Source organism: Monodelphis domestica, chromosome 3, assembly GCF_027887165.1.
Source record: "Monodelphis domestica isolate mMonDom1 chromosome 3, mMonDom1.pri, whole genome shotgun sequence".
In the NCBI taxonomy this organism is placed as follows: domain Eukaryota; kingdom Metazoa; phylum Chordata; class Mammalia; order Didelphimorphia; family Didelphidae; genus Monodelphis; species Monodelphis domestica.
The window spans coordinates 123,701,357-123,723,964 of NC_077229.1; the positions used below are offsets into that span (position 1 = coordinate 123,701,357).

General features: G+C 40.6%; 1 protein-coding gene across 2 annotated transcripts in view; it reads left to right on the top strand.

Annotated features, from left to right (window-relative positions):
* Positions 1–10,478: 10,478 nt before the first annotated feature.
* NDRG1 (N-myc downstream regulated 1) overlaps positions 10,479–22,608 on the top strand; it is a 72,205-nt gene continuing 60,075 nt past the window's right edge. The window contains exon 1 of one of the 2 annotated variants that reach the window (XM_007488363.3): positions 10,479–10,972. The gene's annotated coding sequence lies outside the window, so the exon portion shown is untranslated. The remainder of the gene's footprint in view (positions 10,973–22,608) is intronic. The other variant, XM_056823035.1, reaches the window with a different exon arrangement.

Consider the following 22,608-nt stretch of genomic DNA (forward strand, 5'->3'; position numbering starts at 1 on the left):
TATTATTGAATAACTATGGGTTAATCATTGGAGACAATCCAGCTTGGAAGACCTGAGTTCCAATTCAGCCTTTGATGCTAATGACCTATATGACCTTGGGAAAGTTACTAACCCCCCAATGGACTTCAGTTTTCTGATCTGATTAATACTTAGTAATTTATAATAATCATAATTTATTATAAAAATCACATATATTTATAGATATAAAATTATAGTTTATGATTAAATCATATTAGTTTATGTTTTACATTTATGTTTATGGTTTATGCTTATAAACATAAAATTATATGAAATTATAAATTAGAACAAGTTATATATTATTTTATATTTGTAAGTATAACATTAAAAACAATAATTCAGAATAAAAATATATATAACTTTATATTCATGAGTTTATTTTTAAAATTTTAGAGATAAATATATAGTAAAATACATAGTAAAAATATAAAAAGTATAATTTATAATAAATAAGGGATTAATAATAATTAGCATTTAGATAGTGCTTTAAGGTTTGCAAAATGCTTTACATATAGTATACCACTGGATTCTTACAACAATCCTAGAAGGTTTTTGATTATGATCTCCATTTTACAGATGAAGAAACTGAGGCAGATAGCAGTTAAGTGATTTTTCTCAGGGTTACATAGCTAGAAAGTAGCCAAGATAAGATTTGAACTCTGGTCTCCTGTCTCTAGTGTTCTAAGCATTCCACTATCCAATTGCTTCTAGCTTTAAGAATCTTTGAATTTAGCTTGGCTCCTCTTAGCAATGCAATGATCCAGGACTATCCTGAAAGGCTTATGACAGGGAATGCTATCTACCTCCAGAGAAATAACTGTTGGAGTCAGTTGTCTTCCACATCAGTGTATTTGTGTTTTTATTTTGGGGTTTTGGTTATGAATGAGTTTTCTCTTACAACAATGACCAAAATGGAATTTGCATGATAATTAAAAAAAAAAAAAGAGCTCTGAGTTTGGGGCAGCTAGGTGATTCAGTGGATAAAAAGGTCTGGATATGGGAGGTCTTGGGTTTAAATCTAGATTCAGACACTTACCCTGGGTATGCCACTTGACCCCCATTGCCTACCACTTAACACCCTTCTGCCTTATTCTTAGACACAAGATAAGGGTTTTTTGTTTGTTTGTTTGTTTGTTTTTTAAGACTGAGGTTCCTTTCAGGTCTAATTTTATGAACCTATGAACTTTAATTGTTAGGAAATTTTTCTTTACTTTGGCCTGAAATTTACCATTCTGAAGCTTATGGGCCACTGTTCCTTGTTCTCCCTTCCAGAAGCCACAGAATATCACATAGCTCTTCCACAAATATCCTTCAGATATTAGAAGGAAAGGATAAAAATTTTCCCAAGTTTTCTCTCTTAGGTGCTAAATGCCACCACTTGCTTTGACTAATTCTTGTATGTTAAGGGCTAATCAAGGGTTTCTTTGGTACTGTACTAGGTTCCATACACAGTTCTAAGAAGCATAAAATGTGGCCCCTGCCCTTAGGGGTTAAACAATAGATGACACTTAGAAGCAAATTCTCCAAATCATTCTTCTAAAACTATTGGTTTTCTTGCTCAGCATCCCAAAATTCTGGGATAGACTAACTCTTGGGTTTTTCTCCCTGCATTTACATTAGAAGTTGATGTTTTCAAATCATAGAATGCTAGAAGTGGGAGATATCTTTCAGTCAGTCTGTCAGTCTGTCAGTCATCAGGAGCTCATTAAAGGCTTGCTAGGCTTAAGGCACTGTGCCAAGTGCTGAGGATACAAAGAAAGTTAAAAAAAAAATCCCTGCCCTCAAGGCGTTCACATTCCAGTGAAGGCTACATTAGATAACTAGATACATAGGAGTTATAAAGTAAGCAGAGAGGAATATGGAAGAAATCATTTATAGATGAAGGGACTGGGAAAATCCTTCCAGAGAAAAGTAGCCTGTGAGCTTCTTGAAGGAAGCCAGAGAAACTAAGTAGCTGAGGTGAGGAAAGAAGGCATTCTGGGTTATAGGGACTAGACACTGCAAAAGTATTATGTGTTGTTCACTTATGTCTGGCTCTAATTATAATAAAAAAAATTCACAAATACAATTTGTAAGATGTACAAGACATGGAGGGCAGCTAGGTGGCTCAGGAGATTGAGAGCCACCTCTAAAGGTGGGAGGTCCTGGGTTCAAATCTGAACTCAGACATTTCCTATCTGTGTAACCCTGAGCAAGTCACTTAACCCCCATTGTTTAGCCCTTACCACTCTTCTGCTTTGGGCCTAATACATAGTATTGATTTTAAGACAGAAGATAAGAGTTTTTTTTTTTTTAAAGAAAAGTTCAAATCTGGTCTTAGACATTTACTAGCCATGTGACCTTGGGCAAGTCATTTAGCTTGTTTGTCTCAGTTTCCACTGCTATAAAATGGGAATCATAATAGCACCTACCTCCTAGAGTTGTTGTAAGGATCAAATGAATAATATTTGTCAAGGGTTTAGTACAGTCTGGTACAGAGTACATGCTATGTGTTAGCTAGCAGTATTATTATTATTATTATTATTATTATTATTATTATTATTATTATTATTTCTGTGATTATAGTAATAGAGTTAGTTAGAAACAGCATCCTTACACAGTTAAGTGAGTTACACTATACAAAGGCATGGAGGTGGGAAATGTTATTCTGTTTGTGGGCAAGTCACTTAATTCTCATTACTTAACCCTCACTATCTTCTTAGAATGCATGTATTGATTTTAAGATAGAAGGTAAGGGTTAAACAAAATCTATTTTAAAAATATTTAAAATTTTAAAAATATATAATTTATATTATAATTAATATATTTATATTATATATATTTATGAGCACCACATCGAGTATACCTAAGGTTCTTTCTTCCACACACATAAACTATATACATCCATATATATATATATATATATATATATGCCTATTTTTAAACCCTTACCTTCCATTTTAGAATCAATACTAAATATTGGTTCCAAGGCAGGAGAGCAGTAAGGGCTAGACAATGAGGGGTAAGTGACTTGCCCAGGGTCACACAGCTAGGAAGTGTCTGAGGTCAAATTTGAACCCAGGACCTCCCATCTCTAGGCTCTCAATCCATTGAGCCACCCAGATGTCCCTTGGTGAGTAAATATTTAAGAACTGGTGGGAATTGGATGGGGGAAGGAATGGATTCTTGATACATTTTTAAATTTAATCTACATTATTAACATTGTCTCCACCACTTTCTTATGTCTGGATCAGGAACTGGTTTTTAGATGGAGAAATGAAAAAATTTAAAACCATTATTTGCTAATTAGATATACCAAAAATATGGGGGAGGGAGTTGAAATTGGCCCTTGTGCCATAGTTATGACTCCTTGTCTTTAGATAATCAAGAACAACAAAAATGAATTAAGCCCTGATGTGTAGCATTTGCCAATTTCTTAGGACTAAATACTCATGTTCAGAATTTAACAATTTGCTCTCAAGAGATGATTGAAACTGGCTCCAGTATCCCTACATACATTCAGTGATACCCAAAGTTAGGGGATGGGACATCAGTGATGATCCAGCAAAGGAAACTGAGAAGAAATAGACAGTGGGGTAGAGAAAGAACCAATGAAAAGTCAAATCGTGAAAACCCAGAGAGGGTAGAGACAACCCAGTAGGAGAGGGTGATTAATAGTGTCAAATATACAGAGAGATCAAGAAGGTTAAGGATTGAGAAAAGGACACTAGATTTGGCAATTAAGAGAACACTGGTAATTTTGGAGAGAGTAGTTTCATTTGAGGAATGAGATTAGAAGCCAGACTGTAAAAGGTTAAGGAGTGACAGGAAAGGAGGTGTAGACAACAAATATAAGCAGTTTTTCTTTGGCGTTTGTATGTTTAAAAAGAGACAGAAGAGGGCAGCTTGAGGGGCTGACAGGTTCAAGTGAAGGTTTCTTAAGGATAGATATGATTGTAGAAAGGAGAATAGGAGCTAATAGAAAGAAAAAGTGAGAGACTAAAGATTAGAGAAGAGAATGAGAGTGGAGACAATTTGTCAGAGGGGAGGAGAAGGGATCCAATTAAGGGTATAAGCAATAATAATAATGCAAAAGCATTTACAGTGAAAACTATTATCTATACATGTTCAAGACATTATTCAGAACATGGAGGGTATGTCTGCTTAACTTATTGGACTGTCAGGTTGCACATTTATTGGGGTTAAATAAAAATGGCAATAGTTGGTACATATGAGTTTTCTGCAGACCCTTTGCTATAACCCCATGTTGACAAACCTATAGAAATCATACCAGAGGAAGCTACTCTCCTCCCCCACTCCACTGCTTCTGATAACATTTTTCACATCACTTGTCCCCCTGCCCAACAGGCCAATGGAAGTGCTTTCTGGCTCTCCTGTCTGAGGTAAGGGGGCAGCTCACATGCCCCAGGAGGGTTGCGGTTTGGGCACTCAGTCTCTAAGTTCACCATCACTGCACTCCTTACCTTTGTAGAGACTCAGGCATTAACCATGCCCAAATGGCATAACTTGGATTCAAATCCACATCCTTTGACTCTCAATTTGGTATGCTCTTCAATATGCTATCCTGAACCAATTAAGTGAATGCTAGAAAGATTTACATGTTATATCTAGCAGGGTGAATGAATGAAGTATTCTGATTAATCAAATGCTCTAGTTGATAGAGAAATGAGAGTGGATTGGTTTAAAATGTCTTCCTCACAAGACCTGGATTCTAGTTCTGGCTCTGTCCCTGGTATCTCCCATAACCATGGGTTACTCCATCTCTAAGTTTCTGTGGACCAATGGTAATCATAGGATCTGAGCTGGAAGGGACCACATTGGTACAGGGAGTTTCCTCATGAGTAGACCAAAGTAATCATAAATTGGATTCAAAAGAAGAAAAAAAGAACAGGAGATATGTGTAAAGGGGAACCTTCCTCCTCCAGGACCATATACTGAGGTTGTCTTACTTGTGTCCCTGGACTGCTAGCTTTATGTCATGCGACAGGATGTCACGTGAGAATGCTCTAAACACAGGTCACAGGTGAAGTGTACTAGGGACAAGACTGAGAACTGAAGGTTACCGGTCTGGGGTAAAGGGAAAGATAAAAGAGGGGGTAGGAGTAAGGGCTCTCTCTATTACCTTGGACAGCAGAGGTGGAGGACCTTGGCTGAGAGAGATAGCCATGTGGAGAGATATGATTAGATTAGAAATAGGCTTTAATCTCTATATGCCATCTTTATTCAAGCAATTTTAATACTCTGGAAACTAAGAACCAGAGTTTTTAATTTGACTTTAACAAATATAAGTTACTGGAATACAAAATTGCACTTGGGAAGTATAGAGGAGACAAAATATTGAACCCTGAGAAAGGAAACACCAAGGCTGGATCATTGGAACTCGGCCAACTTGGAGCGCTTTCTTCATTGGTATAATTAGAGTGCTGAACTAGATGATAATCTCAAAGAACCCTTTTTTAGCACTCTCTGTTACTTATGTATACACTTCTGAGCCTAGTTTATCTGAGAGGACTAACTTTTCTGGGGCAGCTAGTAGCAAAAATGTCAGGACCTAGGTTCAAGTCCGATTGTATGACCCTAGGAAAGTCATTTAACCCAGATTGCCTAGCATTTTACCACTATTCTGCCTGTCTAGAATGATACCAAGACAAAAAGCAAATTAAAAAAAAAAAGATAACTTTTCCTGAAGCAGTTAAATAACAATTGTAGGCAGTTTATGATTAAAGGCTTAAAATTGTGGTGGAGATATTAAGATTTGCAGGTGAAGAAGGAATCTGTGATTTAACCCTTTGAGATAGATGGAAAAGAGAATGGGAGAAAGGACAGGTAAGTAAAATAAACAGCTATTCAAAGAGAAGAAATGGGGGGAGAAAGGGAGATTATCATATGGGCCAAACTTGCTCAAAAAACATAAATTGGATCCAAGTCCAGGTTCTTTGACTCTTGATCTTCAAAATACTATCCCATGCCAATTAAATGAATGCTAGAAAATAATAGCAATATTGACAGATTTACATGATATACAATAATATATATGTTATATATGATAATATTAATAGCTCTAGTTTTGCCTTTGGGTTTTTAACTTTTTAAAAATATTTATTGATTTATTATAACCTTGATTATATTAATTTAGTTGTGTTTATCATAGAATTTACTCCAAATTCCAATAAATCTAATTTAAAAATTATAAAAACAAACACACAAAAATTCTAGAGACTTAAGGGGGATGAAACATCTGAAGAAATGTATTCATTTTGAGTCCTATGTTTTAGGAATGGAAGGCAGATGGCATAGTGTATAGCATTGATGGTGAACCTTTTAGAGATGGAGGGCCAGGTCCCATCCCCACCCCACCCCCAGACCAAGTGCCATGCCCACCCCATTGCCAGAGACTGAATGCCATGCTCCATCTCCTCAGAGACTGGGTGTTACTTCTTTCCCCCGCCACCTTCCCCTGAAGGCCCCCCTTACCCCAGACAAGGGAGTGAGAGAGTATTCCCACTGGGCTACTGGGCAGAGGGGCAGGTGATGAGAGTTGTCTGTGGAGACAGGGAGGAGAGTGGCCCAAGCAATCTGTTTCCCTCCAGCTCTGCTCCCCTCCAGCTATGTGCCAGCTATGAGCTTTGCCCCCCTCAAACCTAGCTGTTCTCCAACCTCACCATGGGAATCACTTTCACTTTTGACCAACAGGTTGCTGTCTGTGCTACTCCCTTATATAGCATGTAAGCCTCCCTGTCCTCCCTAGCACCTTATTCCAGACAGGGTTGAAAGGAAGTGCTTCCATTGGACTACTGGGAAGAGGGGTAAGTAAAGTGAGGAATGTCCTCAGGTGCATGCACAGAGAAAGGAGAACAGCTCCACCCTGAGTCCCTCTGGCTTTCTAGTAACAAGCTCTGGTGGGCAACTATAGGCGTGCCCACAGAGAGGGCTCTACATGCCCTTTTTGGCACATATGCCATAGGTTCACCATCACTTGCATATAGAATGCAGGGCAGTAAAACTGGAACTTAAATCCATCCTTGGACATTTACTAGCTGTGTGACTTTAGACAAGTCATTTAATCATGTTTTCTTCAGTTTCCTCACCTGTAGAATAAGCAGGAAAAGGAAATGGCAAATCACTCCTATATCTTTGCCAACCCCCCCCCCAAAAAAAAGGAGTCACAAAGAGTTGAGCATGACTGAAGAAAACAACATTTTAGGAAAGATAGACTAATTGGAATGTCTCTAGAAAGGGGCAACCAGAATGGTGTAGTAGAAGGAGCAACTGATTTGAATCTGGGTTAACTCTGCTTCTCATGGTGTTAGTTTCCCTGTCAAAGGAATGGCTCTGGACTATATTATCTCTAACACTTCATATACCTTGAGAGCCAAAGTGAAAGGACATAAGTCTATCAATCAATAAGAATTTATTAAGATCTACTGTATGTCAGGTATTACACTAGGCTGTGGAGATATAAAGATAAAAGATAAAACAATGAAATTCTCTGCCTGAAGAGAGTTTATATTCCTATGGAAAGATAAAGGATGTACAGCAATAAATATAGCACAAGTATGCAATAATTGTGAGAGAAGAAACAACAGTTAACAAATAGGGACCTCATATACTGTGACCAGGTAGACTTTCTACCATGAATATAGGGATGGTTCAACATTAGGAAAACTATTGGCATAATTGATCATATCAATAACAAAATCTACAGAAACCATATTATTATATCAATCAATGCAGGAAAGGCTTTTGACAAAATATAATATCCATTCCTCTTAAAACACTAAAATGGGGTAGCTAGGTGTTTTCATGGATAGAGAGCCAGACTTGGAGATGGGAAGTCCTGAGTTCAAATTTGGGCTCAAACACGTCCTAGATATGAGATCCTGGACAAGTCACTTAACCTCAGTTGGCTAGTTGTTACCATTCTTCTGCTTTGTAACTGATACTTAGTATGTATTCTAAGACAGAAGCTAAGGGTTTAAGTAAAATAAGTAAAATGCTAGAGGACATTGGAATAAATGGAACATTCCTTAAAATAATAAATAGATCAAAGATTTTGGAAGAATGCACTATTGTACAAAAACTGCTAGGAAAACTGGAAAACAATATGGCAGAAACTAGACATAGATCAACATCTCATACTATATATCCATCAAAATGGATACATGATTTATAAAGAAAAGGCGAGATACTATAGACAAGTTAGGGGAGCACAAAATAGTGTATCTGTCAGACGTATGGATTAGGGGGAACTGTATGACCATACCAGAAATAGAGAACATTACGAGATATACAATAGATAACTTTGACTACATTAAAATAGTTTTGCACAAACAAAGCTAATACAACTAAGATTGGAATGGAAACAAACTGGGAAAAAAATTTTATGGCAAGGGTCTCTGATGAAAGCTTTATTTCTCAAATACGTAGAGAACAGAGCCAAACTTAGAAGAATATAAGTTATTCCCCAACTGATAAATGATAAATAGATATGAATAAGCAATTCTCTGTTGAAGAAATTAAAATTATTTTGAATCTATGAAAAAAATACTCCCAATCACTATTAATTGGAGAAATACAAATCAAAATAACTTTGAGGTACTACCCCAGATCTATCTGATTGGCTAATATAACCAAAAAAGATAATGATAATTGTTAGAGGGGATGTGAGAAAATTGGGACACTAATACACAGCTGATGGAGCTGTGACCTGATCGAACAATTCTAGAGGAACAATTTGGAACATGCCCAAAGGGGCATAAAATTGTGCATACCTTTAGACCTAGTAATACTACTACTAGGTTTGTATCTCAAAGAGATCACAGATAAGGGAAAAGGATTTACTTATACAAAGATATTTATAGAAGCTCTTTTTGTGGTGGCAAAGAAGTGGAAACTGAAGGGATGTTCATTTATTGAGGAATGACTGAACAAATTGTGATATGTGGGTGTAACAGAATACTACTGTGCCATAAGAAATGAGGAATATAAAAAAGCCTGGAAGACTTACATGAAGTGATGCAAAGTGAAGTGAGCAAAACCAGGAGAATGTAACATACAGTATCAACAATAATATAGGATGAACAATTATGAATGGCTTAACTATTATCAATAAAGCAAGGATGGATGACAGCAAAATGGGACTCTGGCTATCCACCACCATAATAATGTAGTCTGAATGCAGATTGAAGCAGACCATTTTTCACTTTAACTTCCTCATGAATTTTTTTCTTGTGTAAATCATTTGTATTTTCTTTCACAAGATAATGAATGTGGAAATATGTATTGCATGATAGCACATGCAGGACTTGTATAATTTTACCTCCTGTCTTGGGGAAGGGAAGGAGAGTACATTGATCACAAGTCAGAAAATGATTATTAAGAATTGTATCAATATGCCCCAAAGCCCAAAACAAAAACAACACTGGTCCTGGGGTGGGTAAAAACTTAGGAGAGGATTCAGGAGGTAGGTCTAAGATGGCACTCAAGGTACTCTTGGAAGAAGCCAGGGATACTACAAGGTAGAAGAGAGAAGTGTCTGATTTGAATCCAAGAGCTCCTGTCTGTAGGTCTGGATCCCAATCCACTGAACCCCCTTTTTAGAGGGAGATCAACCAAAATTTATTAAATACCTCACAGCAAAATTGCCTGTCAATTAGAAGTCAAATCAAAAAAGTATTTATTAAGTGCCTACTATGTGTGAGATACTATGCTAAGCTTGGGATACAAAGAAGATCAAAAAGAAAGACCCTTTTATGAGGCAACTAGGTGGGTCAGTGGATAGTCTGTGAACTTCTTAGCTGTATGACTCTAGGTAAGTCACGTAACCCCCAATGCCTAGCCTTTAGCACTCCTGTTTTAAAACCAAAATCGAGTCTAAGACAGCAGGTAAGGGTTAAAAAAAAATCAAGTCCTTTCCCTCAAGAAGTCCACAATCATATATAAACAACTGCAAAGAAGCAAGATACATCCAAGATAAATTAGAAATGTCCATATGTGGAATGCATTCTTTTGGAGGGCAACCCAATTAGTAATGGTTTTAAAGTAGAGGCTGGATAACAAATTGTGTTTGTAGTAAACACTTAAGAAAATGCTTCTTTCCCTCCTTCTCGGCGGAGAGAATTCTTGTAGTTGCTAGTTGGACTAGATGGCCAAAGAGGAAAAGGAGACTTGGGTTGGGGAGAAAGACAGAGGTTACCGTAGAGAAAGGGAGAAGACTGGAAAGAGAGAGCTCAATCGGTGTGAAGAAAGTTGGAGGAAGACTTTGGAGTCCCGGGGACTTTCAATAAGAGCGAATGGGCAGGAAAATGGAGAAGGCAGGGGTAAAGGATGGGAAATGAGTCTAGCCCAAGCTGGTGTTAATAAGACACCCAGCAACCGGCAAGGGGTGTGGAGGCGTGCACGTTCCCAACTCCCATATGGTGGGGAGGAAATTAACCCTAGCACCCGCGCGCGTGCACACATACACATACACACACACTCACTCATGCACACACACAACACGCAGCCGTCCCTCCGCTTCCACCAAACACAAAGATCTCGGGTTCTAGGAGGGAAGGGAGTGGCGTGGGGTGCCTAGATCCCCAAAGGAGGAGGACGCCCTAGCTTCTCGCTTACAAAGCATTGCGCAACAGGCGGCTACGGCTCGCGGAAGGAGGCGGAGGAGGAAGAGCAAGAGGGAGGAGGGAGGAAGGAGGGAGGGAGGGCGGTCGCGGCTGCTGCGTGCAGAAACAGCAGCTGTGAGGACTGTCGGGGAGAGGAGGGCGGGGCCGCAGCGGCTATAAAGAGTCCCTCGCCCGCCAGTGCTGGACATAAACAAACCTCGTCTTCTCTGCGCACGCTTTCCTCGCTCACCCACGCGTTCGGGCTCCGAGGTGGGTAGCTGGACACCAGACCTGGGCGCGGTTCAGTAGCCCCTTTTGGGCCGACGCTCATCTCCCAGTCCTTTTTGCCCCAGGTAAGGTAAACCACTCGCCCTCAGCTTGACCACGTGGACGCAGATGCGGGGTTCTGGGATCTTTGGTTTTCTGACCCCAAGGCTGCTCTGAGACCCGCACCTGGGAGCTCCAGGACCCCGCGGTGCGCTCGGGGCGCTGAAGACTCCTCGGGGTGGGCGGGGCGCGCAGAGAGCGAAGAGCTCGCTGCAGAACTTGGACTTGGGGTGATTTAAGGAAGAAGGGGTGCTTGATGTGGATAGCTAGGATCGGAATTTGATGGGGGGGGGGAAGAGTGCTGAGTCTTTTGGTTCAGCCGCGAAGTGGAGGTGAGAGGAGGGGGTTTGTAAAAGGAAAGGAGAGCTCCACCCAACTCCTCTAGTATGACCCTAAGAGCGGAGGGTGGGAGCTGGGATCGCTTCGTATGAATGCTTGAGAACCAGGAGTATATGAATCTGTATGTGTATACAATGTGTGTGTGCGCGCGCGTGCTGTGAACACCTGGCACCCTTCGCCCTTGTTTCTGTGCCCAACTTCACAGCTGGCGCCTCTGCCCGGGGGATCGTGCGCGACGTGGGCGCTTCCCTGGTTTGGGCCAGAAGAGGGAGGCTGGCAAGTGTAGACGAGAAGTATAGAGTAGGGCGTCCAGCAAAGGGACCCTCTTGCTCCTCCTGGTATGAGGGAAGAGCCGGGAGTGTGGGTAATCTCTTGTCTTCAAGTGTAGTGTGTGTGATTTACAGTTGTGAATGCAAGTAAGTGAGTGCCCTCGGACTAAAAGGGTCGAACGTAGGTTTCGATCTGTGGCTTGGGACCAGGAGGTGGAGGAGGGAGAATGGAGATAGCGCCTGAGGAGAGAGTGGGGGTGGGTGGGTGTGTCTTGTGGCTGTGGGGTGGAGTGAGGGAAGCTTCGGTGCGTTGGGAGAGCAGATCTGTTATCCGATTCATTTTGTACTTTTAAATGACCTTCTTGGGAAGGGGGGGGGGGGTCGAGATTGGCCGAATGAGCCTTAACCACCCTTTCCCCTCATCCGCTACCCCTGGCCGACCTCCCTTTCTCACTTTGGGTCCAGTCAACCCCTACTGCTTACACATAGTGGAAACAGCTGGAACAGCGCAGATATTTTCATGCAAGTAGCTTGCCACTGGCTTGTTTTAGTTGGGCTATGATTCAGCCTCTCCCGGAGAAGAGGGCAGGCTAGGTAGGGCTCTAGCTACTCTAGCTCTACCCCTCCCTGGAAAAAAGGGTGCCAGAACCCTTCCAGTGCTGAACTGAAGCTGCCGTGGATGCCTGCCCTCTCTTTGTGTTTCCAGTCTGACTTTCTTTCCTAGTGTTGTCTCTTTGAGGTTTGGTCTGTGTGCAGGAACTGTTTTGGATACGAGCTGGGCTTGAGAAGATGCAATTCTGCCCTCTTGCTTTTGAGATTGGCATGGGAGGGCCAAGCCCCGCACTTGGAAGTGAGGCGACTTAATCAGTGTTCACTTCGCTTCTTACCTAGCCTGGAAATCCCATGCTTTCTCTCCTCTGCTCCTCCTACTGACCTCCCTGGCTTCCTTTAAGTTTCCACTAAAATCCCACCTTCTACGGGAAGCCTTTCCCAAACCCTGAGGATTCTAGTGCTTCCTCTGATAATTGTTTCCTGCATATGATTTGCTTTTAATATATATTTGTTTGCATGTTGTCCTCCCCATTAGTTTGGAGCTCTTTGAAATCGAGATTTATTTCTGTATCCCTAGCATTTGGTATTGGGCACCCCTAGCATTTGGTATTGGGCACACAGTATGGGTTTAACAAATTGTTGATTGATTAAAGTCTGGGTCTTGGACCAGACTGGGGTTTTCCCACAAACATCAGAGGGTAAATGGATAGATTTCAGGGAGTCTGAACTTGGAAGGGAAAAATATATTTCATCTTTATTTTCATTATATTTTATAATATTATAGTATTATAGTATATTGTAATTACACATGTGTAGTTATATTTTATAATATAGTATATTATAACTAAAGATTTCATTTTATGATATGACGTAATTACATATTGTATTTTATAATATATCATAAGTCTTTCCATTATATTCAACCCTCATCTGGATTATAGCATTTAAACAAATTTTTTATAGAAATTTTTTAAATTTCTGAGAAAGCATCTAGGGATTTCAACTCACAAGACTACCAAATTGCCCTGGAAAAGGTGGTTCAAACCTTCTCCAGGGCAATTTGATTAAGAAATTCAGATGATGGCTTCAGGTTCCTTCCAAATCTAAATTCTCAATTTTCTGGGTGCTCTATTAAGCTCTGGGAAAACTATAGAAAAATGACACTATTGCTCTCTGGTTTTGGGAAGATGGCTAATTGTTTTTTCTTTACTTTCCTGGGGCTATGGCAGGGGGTGGGGGGGGGGAAGAGGGGGGGAGGTTTTTCTTTGGCTCTCTTTTCCTGTCTTCCAAGCTGGGCAGTCAAATTCGAGGCACCTTATAGTTTTCTGGCTTTCACTTTCTTGAACATCTTTCAGTCTTTTTTGTTTGTTGCTGTTAGTTTAAATAGATTATTTGTATGGGTTCTGAGTTGATTATTCTCCCTCTCTCCTTAAAGCAGCAACATGTAGGAAGACCAAAAGAACCTTTCAGCTTGGTGGAGCTGGAGTTAGTGACTGTGCAATAAACTGTCATTCTCTCTCTATCGATTATAGTCACATCTGCCACTGGCTCAGTTCTCACTGGGCACTGTGAAGGCACTGGCCAAGGTTATTCACATTTTACAGATAAGGAAAAAAGAATTGAATCCTAATGAAGGGGGAAAAAAAAAGACTTGACTAGGATCATAGAGCAAGAAACTATCAGAGCTAGGTCTCTTATGTATCCAGTCTCCTGATTCCCAAGTTCATCAGTCTTTTCATAATATAATAACCCTCAGCCTTCCTGGCTTGGTTTCCTATTTTTTTGGTCAGGGGTTAGACTGAATGAACTCTAGTGTGACCTGGCTTGCTTAACTCTGAGCTTCAAAGGACTTTTTGATTCTAGGTGTATGGTAAATCGAATGTCAAAACATAGGACTCAAAATGACAGTTGGAAAGATTCTTAGAATTTAGAATGTTACAACATTGCACATTGCATTATTATTAATAGCTAGGATTTAACAACCCTGGCAGGTAGGTGCTATTGTTTACAAATGAGAATAACTAAGTCAGGCAGTGGTTAAGTGACTTGCCCAGGATCACACAGTTTATAGATATCTAGGACTAGATTTGAGCCTGGTCTTCCCTAACTTTAGACCCAGGATTCTCCATATCCTCCTCCTCAGCTGGGAGGTTGTGTTATTAGACCTTAACCTTTTTAAATGCCATGGACCCCTTTGGCAACTGAAGCCTTTGGACCTCTTCTCAGAATAATGTTTTTAAACCCATAAAATAAAGTTCAGAGTTAAAATTGATCCAGTTATGTTGAAATTAAAATTATTACCAAATATAATTGAAAACATAGTTCTCAAAAGATAACTTTTTAAAAGTTTGTGGATCCTAGTTTAAGAATTTTTAGTCTAGATGATCTCTTAAAGGTCCTTCTAGCTTTAAATTCTATTTTTTTCCCTTTTAAATCAATACCTTCTTTTTTAGAACTGTTAACTAGAAAAAAAACACAACTATTAAATAGTTAGAAAAACCACACTTTAAGGAAAGGGGTCCAGTGCTTTCCTTAAGGCCTCCACACAGAGTCCCAAGACCCTGGTTGCTCTGGTCACTGATCCCTAGGAGAGCCAACTGCACTAGGTTGACAACTCCAAGGAACAAAAGAATTTGGGGGACCCATTTGGGGGATCCAGGGACATGGAAAGATGATCGGTTGACTTACCATAGCTACAAGGAAATGGGAGTCCTCAAACTATACTTGCAGAATACAATCAAGCTTGGGAAAGGAATCATGGCTAGAAACTAGGGTGTAAGGGAAAGGGCTATTTACAATGGATACTAAAAGGATAGTCCCTGCCCAGGTTGGGTCTTCTTGGGAAAGGGTATCTCATACCATGGGAGACTGTTAGGTGGGATTGTCATTTACCTTAGGGTCCATTATTCAGTCTGAAATTGCTAGCCCGAGATTCTCTTCAGGGTGGATTCTCAGGAGAGCAAGGACTAGCTTTGGGGTCTTCAATTTACAAGCTAATCCTAAAACTTGGGGCTCATCAGATCTTACTAGGCCACAAGTTTGGGGTTTTTTTTAGGTTCCTTGTTGACAGAACAGATACTGTGTATAGATTCCAAAGCAGAAAAGTGGTAAGGGCTAGGCAGTTGAGATTAAGTGACTTGCCCAGGGTCACACAGCTAGGAAATATCTGAGGCTAGATTTGGACCTAAAGCCTCCGCACTCCAGGCCTGGCTCTCTATCCACTGAGCTACCTACCCACCTAGCTGCCTCTTCTATATTCTATTGATAACCATTTGTTAAGCACCTGCTATGTGTCAGACACTGTGCTATGTGCTGGGGACACAAAGAAAACTCTTCTTCCCCCTCCCCCCCAATCAAAACAACAAAACAAGAATTTATTAAACCCTACTGCTAGACTGTGAGAAGCCAATAAAATGTCTCTGTTCTTTTAGGAAAATAATATACATAAAATAAATATAAGGTTAATTGGATGGGGATCAGGAAGACCTGAGTTCAAATGCTGTTCAGATACTTCCCTGCTGGATAAGTCACTTAACTTCTTTTTGCATTAGAGGCAGCTAGGTGTCTCACTGGATATAGCTTTGGACCAACAGTCAGGAAGGCCTTAGTGCAAATGTGACATCTCAGACACTGAGTAACTGTATGATCCTGGGAATGGCATTTAACCTCCTTCTGCCTTAATCCCCTGGAGAAGGAAATGGTAAACCTCTCCAGTATCTTTGTGAAGAAAACTCCATATCTGGGACACAACTGAACATCTACAAGGTTATTTATTTTCTAGCTGGGAGACCAGGAAGGGTTTCATGTAGAATAGGGTGTTTGCCTTGAGCTTTGAGGACCACTTAGGATTCTGCTGGGCAGAAGTGAGGAGGGAGTGCATTCTAGACATGGAGGGAAAGAGCCAGCACATTCAGAAAGAAGACAGGAGGGTTGAGTGTGAGAATGAGCAACAAAGCCCATTTGGCTGAATTATAGAGTTACTAACCTATGGAAAAGTACATAGTAGCTTCATGGATGAGATCTGGTCCAGGTCACTTCCTTGAAATAGATGGGTAAGTTATCGATCCAGGGTCACTAAGCAGCAGGAGGCAGGGATGGGAGAGATGGGTGACTAAAATCTAGCTTTTCTGAGTTGTCCTAGGTCAGACCTGGTTCCAGCTTTGATCCCACTGATCCCTTGGAATGGGAGGCTAATGCATCTTTTCTCCTTTAATAGTAATCTTTCTTTTGTTTTGCAGAGTGGGTGTGTAGAAGTCAATAGTGATGGAAATCTAGTTTTTGTGAGGCTCCCAAGAGATGGGGGTGGGGTATTTGGGGAGGAATTGTTTAAATCTTATATTCATGAGAGTGAAAAATAATCAGGGTGACCATGGGAGAGGCTGGGTGGGCATAGTTTAGTAGTCCTTGTGATGGGAAGGATTCTGAACCTTACTGTTTGCCCCTTCCCTTTAAAAAAACCAAAACACAAAGTAGGGCTTGTGACCTGAAATGCACACCCACTGGGAAAGAAAGATAGTATTGTCTGATAATGACCCAAACCTATAAACCTTCTTGCCTGCCAAACTTGCTAGGAAAGAACCACAGAGACATGAGTCAAAGATTTTATACCTTCAAGACACCCAAGATGACTCAACTAGAGAATCACTGGATTTGGATCTGGAAGAAAGCTTAGAACAGAGAATGCTTGAAGCTGGAAAAGGGATCTTAAAACAGTGTGATGGAATATGAAATTTTATCATTTGTAACATCTAATGTGGAACTTTGAATGGGAGGGTTTGTTGGAAGGGTTCTTAGAATGCAAGAACAGAATCTTAGAATCCACTAGTTGGGATGACCACCTGCCAAAGGCTGCTGTTACCTGACCAATGATTTTTGCCACCTCCTTTCCTCATTGGTGTCTTGGGAAGGATGAATTACTTGTCTTTAAAGGGTGATTGTGTGGAAGGGAGATTAGACTTTTTCAGTTTGGTTTGCCTACAAGGCAGAGCCTGGATCCATGGGTGAAAAGGGCAGATTAAGCTAGAAGGAAAAAAAAAAGTCAAAATTTAAAAATAAACTTTCTAATAACAAGAACTATCCAAAAATAGAGAGGGCTTCCTCAGAGAGTGAGTTCCTCCTCCTAGGAGACTTTCAAATAGACTGGATAACCATTTGTTGGTTACCTTATTATATGTAGGGGATTGTTTTTGAGTTAGATTAGATATGGTATCTTCACATGCCTCTCAAATGATGTAATTTCTGGTGGTCAGGCTCTCAGAAGGGAATAAGGACATCCAGTTGCTCAACCCTCTCATTTTAAATATGGGATACTGAGGCCCAAGTGGCATTTTAAGTAGATTGGACTCCTCAAGTCTTCCAAATCTAAAATCTGATGTTCTTCAATACCAGCCTGACTTGAAATTTAACTCTGGAGAGTAGCCAGACCTATGGCACATGCTCACTTTCCTTGGACAGGAACAGTTACTCAATCACCCTCCTCATCCTCTGGGGCTTAAGGAATGGTTTGAATATTTAAGTGTAGAGAGAGTGCTTCTCTCGCCTACATCTTTTTCAGTTTTATTTTTGGTGGAAGGAGTTTGTTTGAGAGGCTTCCCAGTAAGGGACCATCTTCTATCTGAGAAGGAAGTCTTAGGGATTCTTCTAACTCTTCTTGTTTCTCTGATATTTCAGTCTGGTCTAGGATCTGCCCAAATATTTGGCAGTGGTTTTTCAGCTACTTTTTTTTTTTTAAACCCTTACTTTCCATCTTAGAATCAATACTGTGTATTGGTACTAACACGAGTGGTAACAGTGATGTTAAGCGATTTGCCCAGGATCACACAGCATCTGAAGTTAAATTTGAAACCAAGATCTCCCATCTCTAGGCCTGGCTCTCTATTCATGGAACTACCTAGCTGCCTCTTTCCTCTACTTTTATCCTGACATCTGGGGTGAGGCATGTAATAGAGAAAGGTAGTATTTAGAATTGGGAATACTGAGAACCTCAGAGTAGTACAGATGAGCTCAGCCTCGCCATTTACTAGCTGAGGTACTGGCCAAGTCACCTCCAAGAATGTTTCCTCATTTATGAAATCATTATAATTTAATGTTATAATACTTGAACTGCTTACCTAGTATGGAAGTCCTGATGATAAAGTGAGATAACAGATGATTAAAAAAATTGGGGGGGGGTATGCTTATGTCAACTAGAAAAACAGAACTATTAAATAGTCAAAAATCACTCTTTAATTAAGGGGAAAAGGGGTTTAGCACTACTAATAGGACAACAGCTGGGAGTGCCAGGGACTCCGGATGAACTCCGAGGAACAAAAGAATTTGGGGAACCTATATTCCACTCTAGATGACCTGGGGGCTTGGAGTGAGAGGGACAGTTGATTGACTTTACAATGGTAAGAAAGGAAAATGAGGAGTTCCAGACAGGAATAATAGTGAGGGGCTGATGCCCTACAATGGACACAAGGGAAAGACCAAACCCAGGGCTGGGCCACCTTGGTAACCTTAGCCTAGGGGGAGAAACCATTGGGACAAAAGGGATGCTTAATACTGGGTGGGATTAGCTGTTCCCACCCAAACTTCCAGGAAGTTCACTGTCTGGTGAAGATGGACCTTGCCCTCAGGGGGAAACCTCTCCTGTGACAAGTTCAAAACCTGGGGTTTCTACACTCTAAATAAACTGGGGGATCTCTAGATTTCCATGTTGACACTTATATAATCATTAAGCAATTATAATGAAATTTAAACCAAAAGGGATGTAAACCTAGCAATTGTCTTGAAGGCTGGAAGGGAAGGTACATCATAAACGATGGATTTTTTATTTCATCAACTTGGATGTTCCCTCCAATAAAGCTATACCTACCTGCCTGTCTTTTGTGGTTTCTGTCCACATCCTTCTGTAAATTGGGGGTCCAACCAGCATACAAAGACCTTCCATGATTTTTTCTTGATGTGGAGCAACCCATACAATATTTGTGCTCTCCAGCCAGGATTCCCTCATTATTATCTCTTGAACTGAGCCATTTTTTCCCCCTCAGGATGACATCTCAGCTAGAGTTCTTCAAATTTCCTCTTATATCACAGCCTGACCCTACTCACTCTGCATTTCTTCTTGCCCATTGGGTCATCGTCCCTTTTAGCTCATCCGATTCCAAGATTCATAGCCAGAGGACAGCAGTAGAATATTAGCATTTTAAAAGCTGAACTATTGTTCCTGGGAGAAACTTGGGATCATTCAAAGAAACTTGGCCATTTCCTGGAGGTCACCCATTGGGTTCCTTGCCAAAGATATTTGCTATTCCAATTTCAGAGGAGATGCTCCGAGGTCAGGTTAAAGGGAAATTATTCTCTGGATGAGGAGGTCTCCCAGATGCTTTTATGGATAGATCATGTCTTGCTTGTTATTTCAAGCCTATTAGAACATTGAAGAGCCTCCTGGAAGAGATCTGTAATTACTAAAAAAGAGTTTGTTCTAACCATCTGCACAAGAAAAACGAAAGTGGTTGACTTAGGTTAAGCTAAACTTAGCTTTAAATAGATAATCAATAGGATTTGTCTTATCAGAAGAGTGTATGTGTGTACATATATACACACAGGCATTACAAAGACATTCATATAAAGAGCTATAATGTAAGTCAGAATCCGATCAGAGCCATAAAGGCATATTCTGGTCCTGGAGCCAAGGACCCAAGTTCAAGTTCTTCTGCCTGATATTTATACAATTGTGACCAAATCTAGCCTTCATCTCCTCAGCTATGGGATAAATGCTCTTTAAGCCCTATAATCTATAAAAGGGAGGATGCATATTGGGATCTTTCCCCAAATAATCTCTTCCTTTTAATACATACTAATTATATCTTTAAAGGAAATATTTCTGTTACAGTGAATGCCATTATATTATAGCCCAAGGGCAGATACAGGTTCCAATTTTTTTTCATGCCCTACAGTGGTAACACTGGCATTGTTCATAGGATTAAGGATGAATTCTCTTTAACAGCCACTGGGTACATGATTGCCCGGGTCTGAAATTCGGGGAATGGCCCTCTTTTAAACTAAAAAGCTCTTCATTCCCCCTGGTGGTTATTCTTCAGGTCCTTTCTACTCAGATGTTTCCATGCCAGGAAAAACCTTAAGCCTGCCAAAGTACCATCTAGACAAAAAGACCTGCTCTGAGATCCAGGAACTCAGCAGAGGGGAAAAGGTGGGTGGGGTGCAGGGGCCCTTCCCTCTGCCCCCTGCTGTGTGCAGAGCAAATTATCTAACCCTTGCTTGGGTGACTGCCACATTGAGCACAAGGGGTTCTGTCTCCCTGGGCCCCATAGACTGAGAATATGCAGCTAGTAGCATTCCCGGACGAATGATTCTGAGGTGTTCCATCCTTTGTAACCTCCTAGTGGTGCAAGAAGCTGGGACCTCTGAAAAAGGACCAGAAAAAAATTGTTTTTTTGTTTTTTTAGTAGTTATAAACCTTTAAGAAATCAAGATCTTAGCTAGTTAAAATTTGCTGATACATACACATTCAGAGAAAATACTGAATTAATTCTTCTAAACTCAGCTTGGAATCCTAAATTTCTCTACCACTAACTAGTTGGGGAGAATGGATGCCCTTCTCTGGACCTTGTTTTTTTTTCCATCTATAAAATGGGATTGGACAAGAGGACCTGAACTGGGACAGTTAGATAGTGCTTTGGGCCTAGAGTCCCTGAGTCCTTAGTTAAAATCTAGCCTTAGACATTTTGTACCTGGGCAAGTCACTTAACTTCTGTTTACCATCAGGAAAATGGGAATGGGGTAGCTAGATGACTCATTGAACTGAGAGTTGGGTCTATCAATGGGAAGTTTTGGGTTCAAATCTTACTTCAAACACTTCCTACCTATGTGACCCTGGGTAGGTCACTTAACTCCCATTGCTTAGCCCTTACCACTCTTTCTTGGAAGCCATACACAGTATTGATTCTAAGATGGAAGGTAAGGGTTAAAAAAAAAAAGAAAATGGGGATGATAATAATAGCACCTACTTGCCAGTTGTGATAGTCAAATGAGAGAATATTTGTAAAGTGTTCAGTGCCTGGTACATAGTAAGCACCTTCTAAATATCTTAATTATTTTTAAACCCTTTCTGTTTTAGTAACAACTATAAAATAGAAGGGCAATGGCTAGGCAATAATCAGTATCAAGTATCAGTTCCAAGTCAGAAGAGTGGTAAGGACTAGGCAATAGGGATTAAAAGACTTGCCCAGGGTCACACAGCTAGGAAGGGTCTGAGGCCAGATTGAAACCCTTGTCCTTCCAAATCCAGGTCTGGCCCTCCATCTACTGTGCCATTTAGCTGCCATCATAAATGTTATTAACAAGCACCCTTCTAGTATTAAGGAGTTAGCAAGCTACATAATCTCACTGCCTCACTCTCCCCCTTCAGACATTAGCATTCCTTGCCTCTTGTTGTGCGGTCATTCAGCTGTGTCCAACTCTTCATGACCCTCCTAGGTCATAGCGCCTCAGGCCCTGGTACCCTCCACTCTGCCAAAATTCATGTTTCTGTGACAGTATCCATCCCATCCTCTGTCATCCCCTTCTGCCTTCCGTATTTCCCAACATCCTGACATTCTTGCCCATAACCTCTTTCAAAGGTAAAACTGATCTATAGAATCTTTCCCAGTGCCCCTTGTTATTGAGGGTTCCCTCCCTCCTCCAGTGCTCTTGTATTTACCAGATTAACTTTAGTCCCACCTACTAAAAAGCATAATCAGGCTTTATCAGATTGTAAACTGTGGCTCCAGACCCATGCTGTCTAATCCAGGTGTCCACGAAGGCATCTCTACCCTCTCCTTATCATCCTTGGCTCACAGAATTCTATCAGTTTTACTATGCCACCTAGGTGTTCCTTGGTAAGCTTCTTGAAGATGCAGACTTGGTCACTTTAATTTTGGTATGCTTGGAGGCAAAAATCCAGATTTAAATGCACTTGAAAGGGGCGCATCTTAAACTACAGTTAGCTATTTATTAGCCTGGATGCCCAGCAAGCTTCTGAAAAGAATGATGAGAGTTGGTAGGGGATGAGATGGGAGGTTCTGGGTTCAAATACAGGCAAAGTCACTTAACCCCAATTGTCTAGCCCTTGCTGTTCTTCTATCTTAGAACTAATACTAAGACAGAAGGTAAAGGTTAAAACAAAAAGTAATCAGTAGATGAGTGAAATTTGCTAAGGCACACACCCATCCTTCAGGGATTCCCACACACATACCCCAAAGTGAAATTTGCCTCCAATTCAATATAATGGAATTAGGAGGTATCTGAAGTAAGATTTGAACTTGGGCTTCCCTCCAAGCCTAGAGTTCTCTTCACTGTGATACTTAGCTGCCTCATCTACTTAATTTTGCTACTTTAAAATATATCCACTCCCTAACTCCCACCTCCTCTACCCCCAAATTTTAAAATTTTTCACTTAACAGATGACAGACCCACACCCTCTGTTTATGGTTTGATTATGTAAGAAGAAAGCATTTCAA